General features: G+C 39.7%; 1 protein-coding gene across 4 annotated transcripts in view; it reads right to left on the reverse strand.

Annotated features, from left to right (window-relative positions):
* LOC135216899 (serine/arginine repetitive matrix protein 2-like) overlaps positions 1 to 20000 on the reverse strand; it is a 622749-nt gene that overhangs the window by 402167 nt on the left and 200582 nt on the right. Inside the window, exon 1 of one of the 4 annotated variants that reach the window (XR_010314972.1) lies at positions 17190 to 17270. The exons of the other annotated variants lie outside the window; for them this stretch is intronic. The gene's annotated coding sequence lies outside the window, so the exon portion shown is untranslated. Of the gene's footprint in view, positions 1 to 17189; positions 17271 to 20000 lie in introns of those variants that run through there. 4 annotated transcript variants of the gene reach the window in all.

Genomic DNA, 20000 nt, shown 5'->3' on the forward strand with positions numbered 1-20000 from the left:
AACTTCTAAGAAAAGTAAAAAGAGTAAAACCGAAGAAGACTCTCCTCAAGGAGACAGAAGTAGGACGACCTAATCGATCGATGGACGTACAAGGCGACGAGAAAACCCTCCAGCTGAACTGCAAGTTCGAGAGACACCTATATCGCTTATGGAGCAACGCGCAGCACTTCGTCGGGATCAGAGGTGTCCCCCGGCCGGGAGACCAGTTATGCAAGTCTCAGGGGTCGCCCCCCCTAGTGGAAAGACGAGTAAAAGTTTTGAAAGTGTGCACCCATGCCATGTCATTTCATTATCAAACACTTGGAAAACAATTTCAGTTATTTACCGGTACATACACACACACACACACCACACACACACACACACATATATATATATATATATATATATATATATATATATATATATAATATATATTATATATCACATACTTACACACTCACACACACACACACTCACACCAAACGTTTAGAAGGATCACACCGGCGGGACCAACGGAATGCAATCCTTATTTTGAAGCCTGGCCATATGGTCACTTTTAACTTAACGGTTCGTTAAGAATACATAGTATGCGTCTCTCTCTCTCTCTCTCTCTCTCTCTCTCTCTCTCTCTCTCTCTCTCTCTCTCTCCAGTTCAAACACCGATGTTATAGGTAAATTGATAATGACGATACGAAACATTAGTAAACAAACACAAAAGATCAACAATCGTGGAACCTTTTGGAAGTACTGATATCGACAGACGTTATCCACATTTTATGCTGGGATTCTCTGTTCATGTTCACAGAAGAGAGAGAGAGAGAGAGAGAGAGAGAGAGAGAGAGAGAGAGAGAGAGCAACAAGAGACAAGGAGACAGCAACAAGACCATCAGTATACACCACCACATTGAAAATAATAGAGACCGGCAACTGGTATTATAATCAGACGCACATTCACCTAAGCAGACAAGACCTTTAAGGGGTACCGTGCATGCACGCTGCTAGTGGTGCTGAAGAAACCTTTCGGCACATTAATTATTCATGAGAACATGGCGCTACACATATAACATCCCTCTTCGGTCTTCTTTTCGTGGGTGCCTGTGCGTGTATGAGAAACAACACTGCGATTATTGTGATTTTATGGACGCAGGCCAATACATTTAGAACATTCAACTTCCGTGGGTCAAATTATGTCAAGATTTGCATCTCCAGTATGTGGAAATTTCCTTCTTGGAGACTGCGCCTTCCTTTGCTTTAGTCTCCAAGGTAATTTACGTATACATGTATGCATGTCTACGGCATGAGTGTTTGTGTGCATCTATCTGGATAGCTATAAATTTCCTCATTTTACTCTAACTATAAAACTATTAATTTTTAGTTCCGTTACATACATACATACATACACACACTAATATATATATATATATATATATATATATATATATATATATATATATATATTATATATATATATATATGTATTATATATTATATATATATATATATATATATATTTGATTATATATATATATCCACATATGTGTAGTTCCTTGAAAATGACTTCAATTTAGTGCTGAAATCGATCTGGTTTAACAGTAAGTTTTTCATTTTCCTTGTAGTAAAGCGTGATTTTGTGTGTAAGTGTGCACGCGCGCGTTTGTGTATAGATAGATTTAATTTATATATTATTAAAAAGGGCCAAAAAATAAATAAATACACAGCTAGGAGTAAAATAAGGAAACTTATGGCAGTCCAGACACACATATACGGAAAGCACACATACATACATACAAATGTAGTAAATGACCTTGGATACCAGAGCCAAGGAAGGCACAGTCTCCAAGCGGGGAATTTCTACTTATTGGAGATGCAACTCAGGACCTAATTTGGCCCACCGAAGTTGAATGCTCTGAATAAGGAATGAAAGACCTCCTCTGTGAGAGCCTCCTGCACTCCACGGTGACGTAATGGAGTCTATCGTTTATCTGGATGGCGCTTCAAGTTATTTCGGGACCTGCTGCAGACTCACGATCCCGGACTCCGTTTTTTTTTTTTTTTTTTTTTTTTTTTTTTTTTTTTTTTTTTTTTTTTTTTTTTTTTTTCTTCATGTTAACATGGCGACAGGAAACCGAACGATATCATATAGTATTTCATTGCAAATTTTCACCCGGCCGTATAAGCCACATGCATATTAATAGTATAGTTATCATCGAAGTTACTACAGACATTATCAGTGAGGAAATCTTGATCTCTATAATTTTCCAAATACCACCAAGTTCAAATGAAGGTTCAAATACGAGCAACTCGTATGGGAATCCTACTGGTGAAAGAAGTGACCACCAGCGAAAGCGGACAATGAGAAGACTACTGATTACACTTGGAAAAAGAATGGTATAAAAATGCTTAAAACGTGTATAAAAGCAGAAGTAGGTGGCTTATTAAAATTATAGCGCTAACAATATCGTTGTTGGTATCAAATAAAATTCGGTCGTCTGTTTGTTTGTTTGTATAGTGTTTTAACGTTGCACGGAACCAGTGGTTATTCAGCAACGGGACCAACGGCTTTACGTGACTTCCGAACCACGTCGAGAGTGTACTTCTATCACCAGAAATACATATCTCTCACTCCTCAATGGAATGCTCGAGAATCGAACTCGCGGCCACCGAGGTGGGACTAGTGAACTTTCTACAAAACAGATATTAGAGAAATTGCCTCAGTAAGGGACATTTCATCATCGTATTTGCACAAGCAGGACATCAATAATCCCGCGAAATTTAATGTTTATAGTCATATGCTAACCCGAAATTATTTCACGCAAGTTTTAACCCCTCAGTTAACTTACACACACACATATATATTTATATATTATATATGTGTGTGTGCTGGCCGCGGGGGGCCCGCCGCAGGCCGCGCGCGTTCATATGCTATACTGCCAAGCCACATTTAATCATAATCTGAGTACGAGATCACAGCGTTCAAGTTTAATTGAGAGCATGAAAGATAAGGTACGTGCGACAGCAAATTGCCATGACATGCAAGTTTGATAAGGCTTCCTCCCTCAAAGACACGTAATGCCGGGCTTCTATATCGATCTGCCATGATGCTACACTGCATGTCCCACACCAGAATCAGAATCGACAGGTCTCTTGAAAGCGATCCAAATACCTCTCTCTCTCTCTCTCTCTCTCTCAGCACTTGCTTGTAAACAATGGTCATGAAGAACACAATAACACAACCTTGATACAAACCATGCAAACATTTTCTACACGAGAAATCTCTCTCTCTCTCTCATACACACACACACACACTTAAGAGCATATGAAAGCCTACGCTTCCATCAATAAATGTACATTAATATATATAAATCCTCTTCATCTACAACTAAATCTACAATATCATTTGTCATTCTCACTTAAAAATCACATAGCAAAGCCAAGTGACACTGAAACAAACTGCAACATGAAAGCGTCCCAACGCCTGCACGCACATGCAATCTGACATACACCACATGTGGCACAGAAAGAACAACCCCACGGTGATGATGCAAAAGTCGGTCCTGTGTGACCAACCGAACCAAACCACACCAAACTCTTTACTTCCGCTGCAAATTAAACTCCCTCCCATCATCTCCATCAATTCCATCACAACCACCTCTCTCTCTCTCTCTCTCTCTCTCTCTCTCTCTCTGCACTTTAATTTCACTTCATGAATCCTATAAAAGTTTCAGCCACTCTTAGTCAGATTCTTTTAAACATATTTTACTCAGCAGCTTCCAATTTGTGTTCAGATTAAATCGGAGTTCTACATGAAGTTTTTGGAGGAAGGGGGAGGGCAGAGTTTAGGAATGTCAATTGGGATGACTGGCAGCCATCTTCTAACATTGACTCCTCTTTACATATGAAGCAGCAAAAGAAAGATCAACTCTCCACCTGAACTGGCTTCCCAGAGATCCCATTTTCCCTTCCCAACCCACTCTGCGCCACGTTACAGACGTCCTTTAACTTCGAAGAGGAGTTTTGAAAGCTGGGCGGATCCCTTCCTGCCACGAAACCGTCTCGAACTTCATTTATCTTGAGAAATCTCGACACTCCGTCCTTCACTGTCCTGTGGCCTCAACCCAAACCGATTAATCTTGTGATCAGGGATTTATAAAACTCTCCCACTATGTTTACCCCCTCAACACGATCCCCCTTTCTCGCATCCATGTGGAGTACCACAGATTTCCAGTGGCAGGTCGACCAACTCTTTTGAGGGTAAAGGCCAATTATCCTTTACCTTTGAAAAATACATACATCGTAAAGTGCTTAAGATGGGCAAGTAAAGGACACGCACCTACTATACAACGCACACACATTATATATATATTATATATATATATATATATATATATATATATATATATATATATATATAATACACACACACAGATTTTCTCCTATATCATAACCTTGCAATGCGATTAGTTATTTACCAGCTAATATGCAGCCACGACGATCATTCATTAGTAACATTACGTGTCGTAAAGGAATGTCCTCATGTCCTAAATAGCGTTCGCCACGCTCACCCTGTCTGCTTAAATAAGAGCCGTTTCTTATAAACTTAATCTAATCAGTTTTGTCTTTCCCGAGATTTTCAACCTATGCTCCACAACTGATTTCTAAATACCAAGTACATTTCATCTGAATAATTTCATAAGTAATATTATTCAAGTTGTTTGTATTTTCACTGGGTTCAAATACATTCAATACCGTTGGAAAATAGCCTGTTATTTCCACTTGCTTTATTGGCAATTCCTTCTTATTTGTCCAAGGCATGAACCGATGAAGTTACATTCCTTTGCAGCAGCTGCCTATATTTACTCATAACAACTTCATCACCGGGATTTCGGGAAACCGGACCCCGCTTTTCCTAGATGTTCTTCACCGAAAACTCCTCCACAATTAGTTCTGCCACGAAGGACGACGAACAACAGTTCTCCTCCGACAATGTCAGTCATCTCAAACCACAATATATCTCCAGCCAACCAACCCAATCATTCATCTTTTTCCAGGGTCTGAAATGCTCTCTGGAACCTCGGCCGTTTTTTTATTAACTCTGGTTAAACCGTGGAAACCGTTCGAGAAAGAAGTGGAGGGTAAAAATTAAGGATGAGAAAGCACCGAATAAAAAAGTGTGTTATCAACGTCTGACAGAGCGAGCGTTGAAGACTCTGCATTCTTTACGCCCAAAGAGATTTTTTGCTTTCAAACAAATTGAAAAGCCCAAGCGTGGGATTTAATCCGATACCACCTGGTCTTCATATCATTCATTGTGCGGGTCTTCATCGGCAATAAAAAGGACAAGAAAGCCCTGTTTCTTTCAGGGCGATACTCGTGCGCTTTCCGATTCCCTGCACAAAATCAACATTTGGCTCCTGTAGCCTTGGCGACGGCGCATTTATTCCGTAAAAAGATGTCTAATCCTTGCACTAAATACTTGTGATGCAAGTTCACATGTGTCGCATCACAAACACCTCATTTTTAAAGCGATGCAAATCAGGAAAATGAAAATTTATCGCTGCAGCTATTATTCAAAACGGCTTTTAAACTCGCTCGAACTGGAAAAAGTAATCTCTATAAAACAGCCAGGGAGATCATTAAAACTCCGCCCTTAACTCTTCACAGATGTCTAAAACACATTATTTACTGAAATCATTACTTCCAACGATTCACTCTCTAAGTGAATAGGAAAAGCAGAAATGCTGAACCCTTCCCCGATTTATGAAATGGGAGAGTCAGCTCTCTCTCTCTCTCTCTCTCTCTCTCTTCTCTCTCTCTTCTCTCTCTCTGTCAACCTTATCTTGAAGCCTTCAAGTGCACACCCAGGACATTCATACCAGGCGCTCTTCACCTTATCATGCCGTCGAAGAGGGCAAAAGGTATTATGACATGATCATATAAGAAGCCGTTGAGGGTACTGATGAAAATAAAGGGTTGAACCACTACAGTTTAAAATAGAAATAAGAATGATAGGGAGTAAAATATTAATACGTAAATCAGCTTTCTGTAGGATGACCTATAGAAGTGGTCGTTGTCTAAAGCAACTTGGGTAAAATGATCAAATAATCGATCATTAACTGACATGACCGCTGTTCATGAAAGAATGACTACGCCCTTACCACGAAGGCACCAGACAGACTAAAGTACCCAAGGTCTATAGTAGACCTTCAAAGTACCAATCACCCGCGCTTGATACGGACAACGAAATCAAACAATGCTGGATGTAACACCATCTACCGAGTCGTCTACTGCTGATACAATGAAACTTCCCTTGGACAACAATGGGCCGATCCCTTCATCTTATGCAAAAACGTCTCGGAGGTCTTTGAGCCATATTCCTGCCATAGAGCCAGATAAAACGCTTTTCATCATGAGATACTCCGAAATACATTCACTATTAACACTATTCACGAACACGTATTCCGTGAGCAATAAATGGCCCCTACTGACCACAACCAACTTCCCTCTGACAGCATTCCGATCAAAGGACTCATGCAAAACGAATGAGTGACCTCTTCTGATGCACATCTGCAAGATGATGAGCTTTCATAGCTAGTCTCACTCGACTCCTTTCAGGCGTGTTGGAAATGCAGCAGTGGAAGACTCCCTTACAGCAAGAAAAGCGGACCGACAGACTGAATTTCTCCACCAAGGAACATGCATAGCTACATAAGGGGACTGTACCAAATTTGACTGAAATCCATCGGGTACCATACGAGTTGCGATATGAAAAGCTCAATCAGCCGATATTTTTAGTTTGAACGGTCATTGTGAAGGCTAACAACTTTGTGTTGTCAAACGGCTTCATTTGTTAAGGATTTGTCAAATACGAAGCCTCCCTCAAAATTCGAAAGTTATGTCCAAGAAAACAAAAGACAAGCACATAGATGATCTCCCTCTAAGCATTTCCATGCATGATGGTCTACCGTTGTTGTAGTAGTTAAAACTTAAATCCCTTCAGCAGTCTAGGGGTATTGTTATGACAAGCACAGCGTGACAGACTTAATGAGGGATAGAGACATGGACCAACAAATTATCCTCCTTGTGCGCACCAATGCAAAATAATCTTTGAAAAAAAAAAAAAAAAAAAAAAAAAAAAAAAAAAAAAAAAAAAAAAGATGTGGTGTTGCGATAACAAGTGACAGACAGACCGACAATCTTTCTTCAACCACCTAAGAGTTGCGATAACAAAGGAAGCAAAACAGAAACTGGTGGATAAATAGACGGACGATCTCCCCTCAAGCACATTATCTATGCACGACGGTTACCTTTGCATGAGGTTTCACTGGAATCCTTTCACCAAGGTTCCAACTTGATCTTGGGATTTGAATAACTCTTTTTGCAATATATGAGTAAGTAAATACCGGCTCCTTCTCTCTATCCCAGATGCCTCGCTATCTAAGATTCTCCCTTTACTATATGATATCATTTCTTTTGATTCAGAACACGTATTGGAAAAAAATTTCACGTTTTAATTTAAGTAAAATCATTAAATACCAACGACAATAATACTCCTTTTGAATTTCTTATTAAAATGACTCACTCCACTTTGAATAAAACATCCTAAATGACTGCTTTCCGGTCCCTTGCTAGTCCATCCGTCCTTTGAGTTATTAAAGCATCTGGGACGTGGAAGATACTGCATATTGTTATCTGGCAGTTCCTCGGGAAGGGAACCATCTGCAGAAACAATTAAAAGGATATCACGGTCGAAAAAGTCACAACTTATGAGCGGTCGCGGGTGTGTGTGTGTGTGTGTGTGTGTGTGTGTGTGTGTGTGTGAACCCTATTCCAAAAGGGGTGACAAATTAAGTTCAACAAGTGTGTGTGTGTGTGTGTGTGTGTGTGTGTTTGTCAGAAGAAACAACGCACTGTAACAATTGGCCTCATCATTATGTACGTCCCCAAGTAAGTTTTCACTTTGAAGCTCTCATTCCTTGACACCCTATCTATAACGGCGACATAACTGCCACCTCTCGCGAAAGGTTATGGAATAACATGACCAAAGGTAAAGGAATAATCAATAATAAAGACGATCGCTTGTATCGACGACTGACTGGTGGCTTCTATTCCTTTGCGTGGAGGGGAGAAGGCTCTGCTTGCTCTAGCAATCAGAACAGCGCTTGCTCTGCTTCGCTAGTCTGCGCTGGCCTTCTGGAACTACTACAGAAGCCTTACATTTGCTGTCACTGACAGTGGACGAAAAACTTATCCTATTTCCACATACGTACGTAAGTAAGTTATATTTTCTTACGAAACACGAAAAGCACAATACACGCAAACAGCCCTGGTGACTTTACCCAGAATACATATCAAAAACATGAAATTCGCAGGCCTGCAGAGATACTTGTTAAGTCTGCTATATCGGCTTACGCTAAAACTGCCTTGGATTAAAATGAAACAAAAAAAAAAATGAACATTTGCATACATAACTCAAAATGAAGCTCATCGAAAAGCAACAGAAACTTCTTGATATAATATTAGCGATATATATGAATATATATATTTGTATCAAGTCTTCTACGAGCTTTGCGCAAGCACAGCATGTGTACCTCGTAATATATGCAAAAACCAAACCACTAAACACGACAGAATTAGCTATCTAAATAGCCTGAAAATTCGCTAACTGATCATTCTGGCGATAGTAGACTAAACGACAACGAAAAGGTCGCCTTCCTTTATGAGTTAAAGGGCTAAAACCCACATACATGGTACAGACAGTTGCATAAAAGGACTATTTACCTAAATTTAGAAAACGATTGCGTTGGAACACCGTACACGAACCTTCCCAACGAGGAACCTATCGATTGCCTGGAAAATCGAAGGACACGACATTCAATATCTAACAGACCTTTCGTTCTGAAGGCGTGGAATCTCAAGGTCAGCCACACATGACAGTTAAACAATTCAAAATTTGCCAGTCTCGGCTTCTGTCCGAAACATTCATTACATTTCAAATATACTATACCACAAAGACCATCCTAATTGAAACGGCATTACTGCCGAAGCCAAAACAAGGCGAGGCAGGCAAAAGCTTGCTCTGGCGCGCACATAAATTAAGCTCCTGAACTGCAATACTTTAGGCTCAACATGTGCCAAGACAGTCACGACTGTCACCCTTCATGAGGTCACCCCTTACACCGGCTGTGTTGACCTTCTAAGGCAATTGAGGTCAATTACTTCGTTACTATCATTCGCCCTCAAACGTCTTGTGGTCTCTGGTGCGTCGCCGCTTAAGATTTCCTTCAGATGTACACACTGTCTTTTGCTTCAATTAAATTCGTGCAATATTACCGACATACGGAGTTAATATCGCAAGTTAAGAGAGAGAGAGAGAGAGAGAGAGAGAGAGAGAGAAAGAGAGAAAGAGAGGAGAGAGAGAGAGAGAGAGAGAGAGAGAGAGAGAGACAACTCTTGGTAGCCTACAAGACCTAAAAGATCAGTCAAGCAAAACTTGCTACCACATTGAGAGAAGAATTCTGATGAATCACAAACAGATGGAAGGAAAATGCTCTCTCTCTCTCTCTCTCTCTCTCTCTCTCTCTCTCTCTCTCTCTCTCTCCTCAACGCTTCTTTGATATCGAACCCTCAATCAAATTCCTGGCTGACAATCCGCACCTTTAAATATAATTTAGATAAATTTTAGATTCATAACGTACATAAATGGTTAAAGAAAACCATTCTCTCTCTCTCTCTCTCTCTCTCTCTCTCTCTCTCTCCCCGACAGGATGTTAGTCATCCAGGCAAGAATGATAACGAGAATTTTAGGCTCCGCGAAAAGACATCTCGACACACTCGAGACAGACAAATGCTTGAAGGACAATAAGAGCGCCGCTCCCATTGTACAAAATGTACTTTTGTTCTCAATCGGCATTTCTAAAGCAAGCATGAAACATTGCGAAAGACCCTTTGAAGAATTTTACCCTCTCCAAAACGCCTAAGAACACTCTTCTGTGCAGGGATTGGGCTACACAGGATAGCATGTGTGTTTCATAACTATGGGAAAACTGCACAAAACGACAAAAAAAAAAAAAGGAGAATATGGGGTTTTTCTAAGAATACTTGCGTAATTCTGGCAGCCCACTGCTCAGTGGCGATACCTAAGTTTATTCCATCACGACTAATTCTCCTTGAACACCGATGGTTTCAAATCTAATTTCTGCTAACATATCCTCGATGAAGCAAGAAGAAAAACATCGGAATTTTTTAGACCAATGTATCGAGCCAAAACTTAACAAAAATGAATCAACAAGATATACAACAACACTAAAAATTTCATAAGAATCTTCACAAACTACCCACCGGCACCGCCCCTTAATCCGTTCGGAGTCTTAGCTAAGCACAGGCCCTTCTCCATCTCTCGCCCAAGAAGATCTGCACATTTCATAATCGATGCAGTTCAGACACAAAAAGATTCGGACATTTCGGCATCACTACAGCTCTTTCCTCCATCCTGTCTGTACTTTCTCCACCAGAACTGCCACAGAGCCAAATGCCCGAAGGACGCGTGTCAACAGGAACTTATAGCCCGAGACCACGGGGTCACATGCACAGGAAAATGCAACAGTCACACTTCTCTTTTGCACAATAACGGACTATGCTGAGCCCAACTGGTAGGAACTATGATCAGAGATCAAATCCGTTCTCAAATGTTCAAAGACACTATAAAAAGGGTCATTAACAAAAGCATTTCGCATACACTGGGTATGAGTAAAAGAATTTCACACATTTACAGCACAAATTTCATTTTCATCGCCCTATTACAGAATCTATTCACCATCTCAAAACCAAAAGCACTAAATATATGATAATTCACATCCCCGAATACACTGAGCCGAACCTAATAATCTACATACATAGCTTTATACACAGCCGAACACAATCACTACTAAAGTTTCTTTCTTAATTGTGCAGTGTCATCACCATTGGATACACATTTCCACAGAGCCCGTTCAATGCTCGAGTTCAACCATACAAAAGGCACCAGATGAGGATGCTATGAATTTCCCCGTCAGAAAAATGTTTGTATTCAACATGAAAATGAGCGCCCTTTTGACCTTTAGGTATTGTTGGCACTCATATTTACGCCTAAATAAACGTTAACAATCCATCGCGCGAAAGCGGGAGGATGGAAGAGTGTCATTTTCATATTCCTTCATATCTGCTTTTTCTTTTCTTTTTCTCTTCAAGGAGTTTACACTACAAATATATTCACTGCATATATTTGTTACAAGCGACATTTTCTTACGAAACACGAAAAGCAGAATTCACGCAAAGGTAAAAATGATCGCGTTCAAGGAAACTAACGACTCATACGAATAAGTTGAACCCTATACCACGGCAGCAAAGGCTATTCGTTTTGAACAACTGCGCGGAACACAATCTTATCCAAGTCAGGAATACCATTTCATATTTTTTTTTCAAATAAAGTTGGTTGCAATATATCAAGATATATAATAACCTCCTTCGCAGATTCCTTCTAGATATGTATACAAACATACAGATTGAGAGAGAGAGAGAGAGAGAGAGAGAGAGAGAGAGAGAGAGAGAGAGAGAAGATGGAGAGAGGGATGAGAGAGAGAGAGAGAGAGCGTATTGTAACCATTTTCGAACTCCTCGTGTGGAATACCGAGAATCAATACGAATTGCTTTGTACCTTCCATCATTGAAGAAAAAAAAAATCAAATACGGGGGGTTACGTATGAAATAAAAATAAATATAGATCGATTATATGAGAGCAATAATGTTACTTATTGACGGAAAGTATGGAAAATCTAAAATGGAATGATTGCTTACGATAAGACACACACACACACATATAAATATATATATAGATATATATATATATATATATGATATATATATATATATATATATATTACATACGCATTGTAAAGTAAGGTGGATCAGACAAAACGTTCTTAGGTCTGTCATCTGTACTGCTCACAGCGAAACACATTTTCAGATCCATCTTAGAGCTGGATAAGTTACTGGAGGTGATTCGACTTAAATGATTTAAATTTCCAATTCAATATTTGAAGGACTACATTATGAACATATTCACAATGTTCTTCGTTCTCAACAATACCGAAGCTGAGGACTAACTCACAGTTCACTGAATCACAGGGGAAACAACTGCAATAATTCATTTTACATTCTTCTAAGACAAGTTAGTTCAGATTTCCTAAAACAGGGTCACGATTTCCAACATCATTATGAAAAATAAGATCATTTACCTACAAAGAGATAAGCAGGTTCGATTCGCAATATCTACATATTAAAATACAACACGTTTGCAAATTTTCAGGTTTTGATGTACCTAAGTAGCGTGAATACACAGCGCTGGCAGACTCAAAAGAATATTACCAGGATTGAACAGCGTGCATGTGATGCGGCTGGAGTCAACAATAAAAAAAAGCTGAAACGAAATTACTCTAAAACACCGTAAAGTGAGTTAGGCAGCGGCGACCCAGCCCAAACACACACACACACCGTTCCCACCCTTTCCTTGTTCCAACTTCCGCTTCCCGCGTCATCCCCATCGGCCGGAAGTGCCGTTTTCTCCTTGGACACCAATTTCTGTAGCCCCATTTCCATCCAAAATTACAGGTAAACAATCACAAGCAAAATTAATCCGCCATCCGGTGGGAGTACCCACTTAAAAAAAAAAAAAAAAAAAAAAATATATATATATATAATATATATATCTATATATATATATTATATATCATATATATATATAACTTACTAAAAGAATTTAAATGGGTATAAATAAACTTTCAGGATAATTCAGTTGAAAAAAAATACTTTGCGGATATTAATTTCTTAAAAAAAAGAAATGGTTACTGTACATCCTTTTATCTCATGGAACGGGTGGAGCCAGAAAGGTACAGCCTTCCGGATTCTCAGCAATGTTTAAGGTTGAGGTCGCCAGTACCCTTGGAGGAATAAAGCGAGTACCATAACACGCACCCCCCCCCCCCCCTTTCCTCTTCTTTACCCCACCAGACACTAATTCCCGTTTACCGCTGGGTCACTAATTAGTGGATCGTAAGCAGGGAGCGATCCACAGATTACGTACGTATTGACATCCATATACGAGCAAACATACAAATTTATATTAAAATTGCACGAGTGCAAATATTGACAAAAAATAAATAAAGGGAAATCTGATGCAGTTATACGGGCGAAGACGAAAAAATGAAAGAAAAACTCTACCATAAAGCTACTCCCAAATCAAAACCATCAGATATGAAAATGCATTCTCTCGGCTTAATTCTCGATCTTGTCATCACCATTCGCCGGGGGTAACTAACAGCTGCTGATAGTGCGCTCAAAGATAAGCCCGACCACAAGGCCACCCGTCATTTCCGGCGGTACTTTTTCCGCGGACTCAAACTCTAACGTCATTGCCGAGTGTTCTGGGAACGCTAGATAAATGACCTGGTATTTCAAAAGCCCTGACACTGCCTTTCGGTTACTGCATGGATACACACTCTGCAAGTACCTTACGTATTCTAAATAACCGTACATGCATTCATATACACAAACATATATATACAATGTAATATAAATACATAAAGCATGTAAAACAGGTGAGCATGTACATTACATATCTCATAAAATGTCACCCGGTAGAAGTCTTTGAAGACATGAAATGTGAGAAATGCTCAATATGGCGTCTTATCATGCCTTAACGCAATTCCCAAGCATACGTTCGCCAGGCACTACGTTCTGGATGAAACGGGCTATGTTACAAGGTGGTGACACTGTATGTAAAATACATGTCCATTAAAAGAAATGTCTATAAATTCCTCTTCACAGAGCTGGAAAAGAAATGACTGAAAGGTACAAATACAAGAACATACCCTACGCTCGTCTGTGTTACACAATGTTTTGAAAGCTATTACATTGATGTCATTGAACCAAGAGAGAGAGAGAGAGAGAGAGAGAGAGAGAGAGAGAAGAGAGAGAGAGAGAGAGAGAGAGAGAGAGAAAAAAAAAATCCTCCTAAATTCGGAGAGATGTAAATGCCGGAGTAAGAGGATCGGAAGGAAGACGCAGAGGTCATTTACAGGTGGGGTAGGGGAAGGGGGGAGGAGTGCCTGGAGGAACATACCTCACCTCACCCCACCAGGTGTGCTCAGGGAGTCACAAGTAGCCAGACAAGGAGTCTGTCGGTGTGTTGACCGGGCTAACGGAGACTAGCGGAAGTGTATACAAAGTAAGATATACTGTTAGACGTTTACCTCATCGGAATTCATTAAAGAAAAAGTGTAGGTGTCAAGTCTTTTATAGACTTCAAGGTCACACGGAATTTTTCACTTACATGTGTGGCGGAGCATTGCACTGAAATTTTGCAAATGCCGAAAAGATTGATCCCAATACTGTGGAAATATCTTATGCATGAAGGCAAATGAAGCCATGGAGGAAATGAGAGCCATAAAAAAATGTAAACAAGAAGTTTCAAAATCCCCATTGACAAAACAATCTTAGAGACATATTCTTGCCTCAAAAGGACTTCAATAGCTTTAACATATCAAGAATTCAAAATCCACAGTCATAAGAAAACGAAGCAATTTTTATTGTAAAACCCGAACAAAATCAAGACTTCACCAAACTTCAGGTGGATTCTACACAAAAGGTATGACATGCTAACCGACATGACATGAAAGCTGCTTTACTTGGCTTCAAGCATTTGCTCAAGCAGGAGACTCAATAAGCATTATCTTCCCTCAAGGTTCCGTTGCTAAAACCAGTACTATAATCTAGATGAACCCGTTGTACCGTTCTTCCACCTTAAGATCAATGTTACAAGTTCGTTCAAAAAAAAAGGAAGCTGGTTTCACCGTGTGATAACTCGACGTAAAAACTAACTTGGGTCGCAATTTCCAAGATGACCTTGAAAACCCAATTTCCTCTATAAATCAGATCTTTTTCAACATGTGCAACAAACTCCCTGCTCCCGTGATGAGGGGAATAACAAATGATGCTCAAGTTTTCCCTATGAGAGAGAGAGAGAGAGAGAGAGAGAGAGAGAGAGAGAGAGAGAGAGAGAGAGTCCTAACATTCCAAAAAGCATGTGACTGGTTTGTGTTCTGTTAAGGTGGGACGGACCGCTACAGTATACCGGGGCCCATCGTGTTCAGCATATTGATTACCGAACGCCCCCATAAGGTTACGAGCAAAGTCTTCTCCAATCACACAACATGACGACCATGCATAGCACGTCGTCTCAAGACTTTCTTCTTGCTACCTCTATTACTCTTTTTGACGGTAATCCAAGAAAACTGTGCATATACTACCATATAACCTTTGCCCTCCTTACTGCCATTCTGTGATAACTACGGACAAATGCCCTTCAATCTTCTTATTTTTGCATTACTAATTAATAATGTAGAGTAACAGAACGAAGACCTGGTAAAATTGCGCTCCAAAAATTCGCACCATAGTTCCTTCACTCTCATAAAGGTTTTCGCCATGAAATTTCAGGAAAAATTAAACAATTTAGTGGCCAGATGTAATGTGCAACCGACAAAATGCAAGTCCGTGTGCATGTACGCAACGAATTTTCAACATACATACATACGTACATACATACACATAATAGCATAAACGTACATATGTTTGTGTGCGCGAGTGCATTAATCCACATACAAGACAACCTCACGAGAGCACATACAATACATTCGAGTGCTGCATAACTTGAATTCTCAATTAGAAATGGAAGACAAAATTATAGAAGGAAACTGTGACAATTCTAAGGTCATTCACATATACTCGTATTCTAACCCACTCAGGTATTTATGGCAGAGCGAGTACTGGGCGGTTTAAACAAGTCGGCAATAAAGACCAAATCTCTTTAGGAACTTGAGTCCTCGTCGCCTCTATTGCTAATAGCCCTCCCTTAGACGCCCTGTGTCCTTAAGAACTCTATACCATTATTATAATTTATTATATTATAGGAAATATAACACATGAAGCCTAAAATGGATTCTGATCTAGATGTGTAATGCCAACAATCAGTCAACCTAAATGATTCAATTAGACTCATAGACAGTGAGACTGCGCCTCAAAATTCATGTGGGCAGCGATAACGCACCACACCAAAGTGAGAAGAATTGAAATTCAATGTCTCCTGAAAGCGATTACTTTTGTAAGAAGGCCAATTCGTCACCGGGTCTAAGCAGATATCGCCTGTTGCTGGTGGGCCTCAAGTCCGACCATGATGAAAAGTGACGCCGTTAATTTCAGTAGCGATGACGGTGACTGATTAATTCATAAGTGAACTTACGAACATCACAGGCCAAGCCAGTGTTGGAAGCTGCATAAATAGGGGACATTTTCTTTTACGAAAATAAAGGGGGGGGGGGGAGCGCCATTAATGAGTGGGGAGGGGGGCCTGGTCACCTCAACGGTACATCGGTCACCATGACCGCCCTCGTCACCGGCCCCCGCCACGCCCACACACACACACAACTATTTAACATGGTGGCTCAACCCACAAGGTCAATTTCTGGCATTTTCTCTGACGAAGTTTCACAAAGGAAAAACCATATTCACTTTTCTAAAGTATACCGTCAAGGATAAGTTAGCATAAGGCCGAATTTTACGTGTTGGATTTGTAAAAAAAAAAAAAAAGAAAAAAAAAAAAATAACATATTTCTCTGCAGCTTTCAGTCCCTCCGATGAGCCCTGACCACTTGATTCACAATGATGCACTTAACTAGAAGAACCCCTGCGACATTACAAAAACCTTTTTAGAAGGCAGGTTTACTGACTGGCCTACACCGATGACGTTCACTTCTGAAATATTATTAGTCCGGGTGTAATCTGAATGGAAACTTCCAATTATTTCTTTCCCATGTGAATAACGAACAACTCAATATGTTTCCGTGTCCTTATTTCACAAATGTTGGTGAACTCTGGGTACCCCACGATACACCCAGGGTATAAAAGCTGGGTTGAACAGATGATCTCGGCTGCTGGAGAAGAAGCACGCGTTCGTCCTCAACAACAGCACAAGAACATAAACACCGAGACTGTTACACAAATCCCTTCAGAAGACTTTTTTTTTTGAAGTCACACTTGCGGTCTGTATTTAAACGTGTATCTTGAGACGAAAAACAATCCACTCGAATAGAAACGAATAAAAGCAAGAGAGATCGCACACATTTGAGCGCCGACATTCAGCCTTCACGCCAGCTGGGAAGCAACTAACGTCTAGTCGCCGGTTTACACGAACGGCAAAAGGCGACCGTTTATGAATATATCATTAAAGCTCGGTCGAATACACGCTGCAACTCAATTATTGCTTCCACACCAATTTACCTGCGTTATTTCTATGAGGAACGAGAAAAGTTAACAAATATACAATCAGCAAGTTATCTTTCAAATGTAGACATAAAATCCTACCTGGCACCTCTTCGTGGCGACGGGGATTGTTACTAAACACCGCCAGATTATACTTTCCTCGCCCCCGTCACCCTCTTTAAACAATCTGTGACTCATCTTTTTTGTCATGTGTTAGCTTCTTTCTCAGAAAGTGAAGCAAACATATCCATTGATTAATTATTTTACAAATAAAACAAAACAGATCTGGCTAACAGAAAATTACGATAACGCATTTATTATTCCCAAAGATGCAAATGAGAACCATTTTCTGGATACGAAGGCTCGATCTAGAATTCTAGATCATTACAATTTCATGTTTAGGATTCTGAGTGATTATTTTTCTGGAAATGGAGGCCGCACTTACCGCAAAAAAGTCTTGAGTTTGTCTATTAGCATTCTGAAAACGACTTCTATTTGGATATCAGGATGCTCAGAGAGAACCTGTCCTCTATTAATTTATTACCACCAACAATTATTTTGTTTAATTTGACGAAAGAAAACATACCTAAGAACTCAACGAAACCGATCAATAAATAAATTTCTCCCAATCTCGATGCCATGTTTAAGTGTCTGTCAACGATGTCTTGTATTTCCAACTTCTGTTTTCCTATTATAAGGCATCAAACAGCTTGGGCATTAAAAATAACAGAAGACAGATGGCTAACCCTTTAAGAAAACAAGAAACCCCACCAAAATGCCCAAACCAGGTATCGTCCCATGAAGCTCAAACTCCGATCCCCCAACCCCCGGAAAAGCCCCAAAGGATTTCACCCACCCAAGCCTCTAATCTTGGGGGGTTGGGGTTCAAGGGGTTGAGGAAGGGCAGATTTACCTTATGGTGGGGTAAAGGAATATTGTCTGGAGTAATATGAGAGAGAGAGAGAGAGAGAGAGAGAGAGAGAGAGAGAGAGAGAGAGAATCATAATTTGTCATAATGAAGGACCATTCATGGCAAACAGGTACAAAAATTTATCACTAAGTTGAATATTGTTAACGAACTTAGAGAGAATGAAGAATAAGTGTCTGTATACTCAGTAACGACGTCTTTGCAGGAAAATTATTCGCCAGGTTGCTAGGCGTTACTCCAAGTCCCATCTTTATTTATCCCAAGCCAGTTTCATCAATGTTAAGCTACTATCACTCCCAAGCAAAAGGTTACTGACCGTTGAGCAGAAGTTCCAAAAAGGAGAATGAATTTGGGCGATGAAAAAAAATGCACACAGTAGTCCTGAACACGTCGTATTGTTTTCTGCCATCTTGGAAATGGGACTATGATGCTATTGAACAAAAAAAAAATGTAAAAGATCGTAAAACTTTTCTTGCTGCAACAAACCTATCTATCTATCTATCTATATATATATATATGTGTGTGTGTGTGTGTGTGTGTATAAACTTCGCCGTTTACAGTATTAAGCTGACTGACTTTTGTTGCTGCAACAAAGCTGTCAACACATACATACATACATGCATATATCTAATATATATATATATATATATCTCAAATAAATTACGAAGTTTATAGCATAAACTGACAGACGCGAGTACATTCTTTCAATGTGACAATAAATAAATATAATAATGTTTGAGAGAGAGAAGAGAGAGAGAGAAGATGAGATGAGAGAGAGAGAGAGAGAGAGAGAGAGAGTTTTTACCATCCTTCTATTGGGTTCCCAGATAGAACAGCATCCATGACTGCCATGATTGAGATGGGGGGGGAGGGGGGGGGGGGGGTAGGCAGAAGGAAAAGTCTCGCCTTTGGTGTTCAGAAAGGGGGGGACAGCTTTCATGTTCCTATCTCCAGATACCGACGTTGAAGGGGTGGAATCAATATCTCAAGAACTTGCTTTGGAATTTTAAAGGTAAACGGATAATTTGATGGTCCGGCATAATTCAAAGTTAAACTACAACAAAATATGACCATGAATTTAAACACTATAATTCTGCGAATACTCTTCCTACACAGATTTTCTGTTCGCCTTGGATGCCTTCCAGATTTATTATAGATTGAAATTATACTCTAGGTTATTAATGGAATACCAATTTAGACTGGCACTACCACGAATCTAGAATATCTTTCCTTGTGACGTTAAATGTCTCATGCTTAATCCAAGGTCCATATGCAGGCTTTAGAACATACCTAATCAATAAAGGCGAACCGCTCAGCATAACAAAGCGCACTTCTTAGAAAATAAAGGCGAACAGCTCAGCAATATATATATATATATATATATATATATATATATATATATATATATATATATACAAATACACAAATTGTGAGTGTTTGCATATATGTACGTGTGCCAGCAAGTGAACAGACATAAAACCTCCAGACGTTTTAATTATATTGATTTAAATAAACTTTAAAAATATCCAGGCCCCATTTATGGTAACATGAGCAAGTGCTCCATGCAAGTAAGATATTCGTGGGCATCAAACACAAGGCTCAATTGCCCAACCCTTGGATGACATCAACAGAAGTTGATGTCATCCTATCATGTAAATGAATTGCAATTAAATCACAAGAGCAGTAAACTAAGAAGTTGTTCACATGTGTGAAGCAATTTTACAGCCACTAAAATCTCAAG

The sequence above is a fragment of the Macrobrachium nipponense genome, chromosome 19, assembly GCF_015104395.2.
Source record: "Macrobrachium nipponense isolate FS-2020 chromosome 19, ASM1510439v2, whole genome shotgun sequence".
NCBI classification, from domain to species: domain Eukaryota; kingdom Metazoa; phylum Arthropoda; class Malacostraca; order Decapoda; family Palaemonidae; genus Macrobrachium; species Macrobrachium nipponense.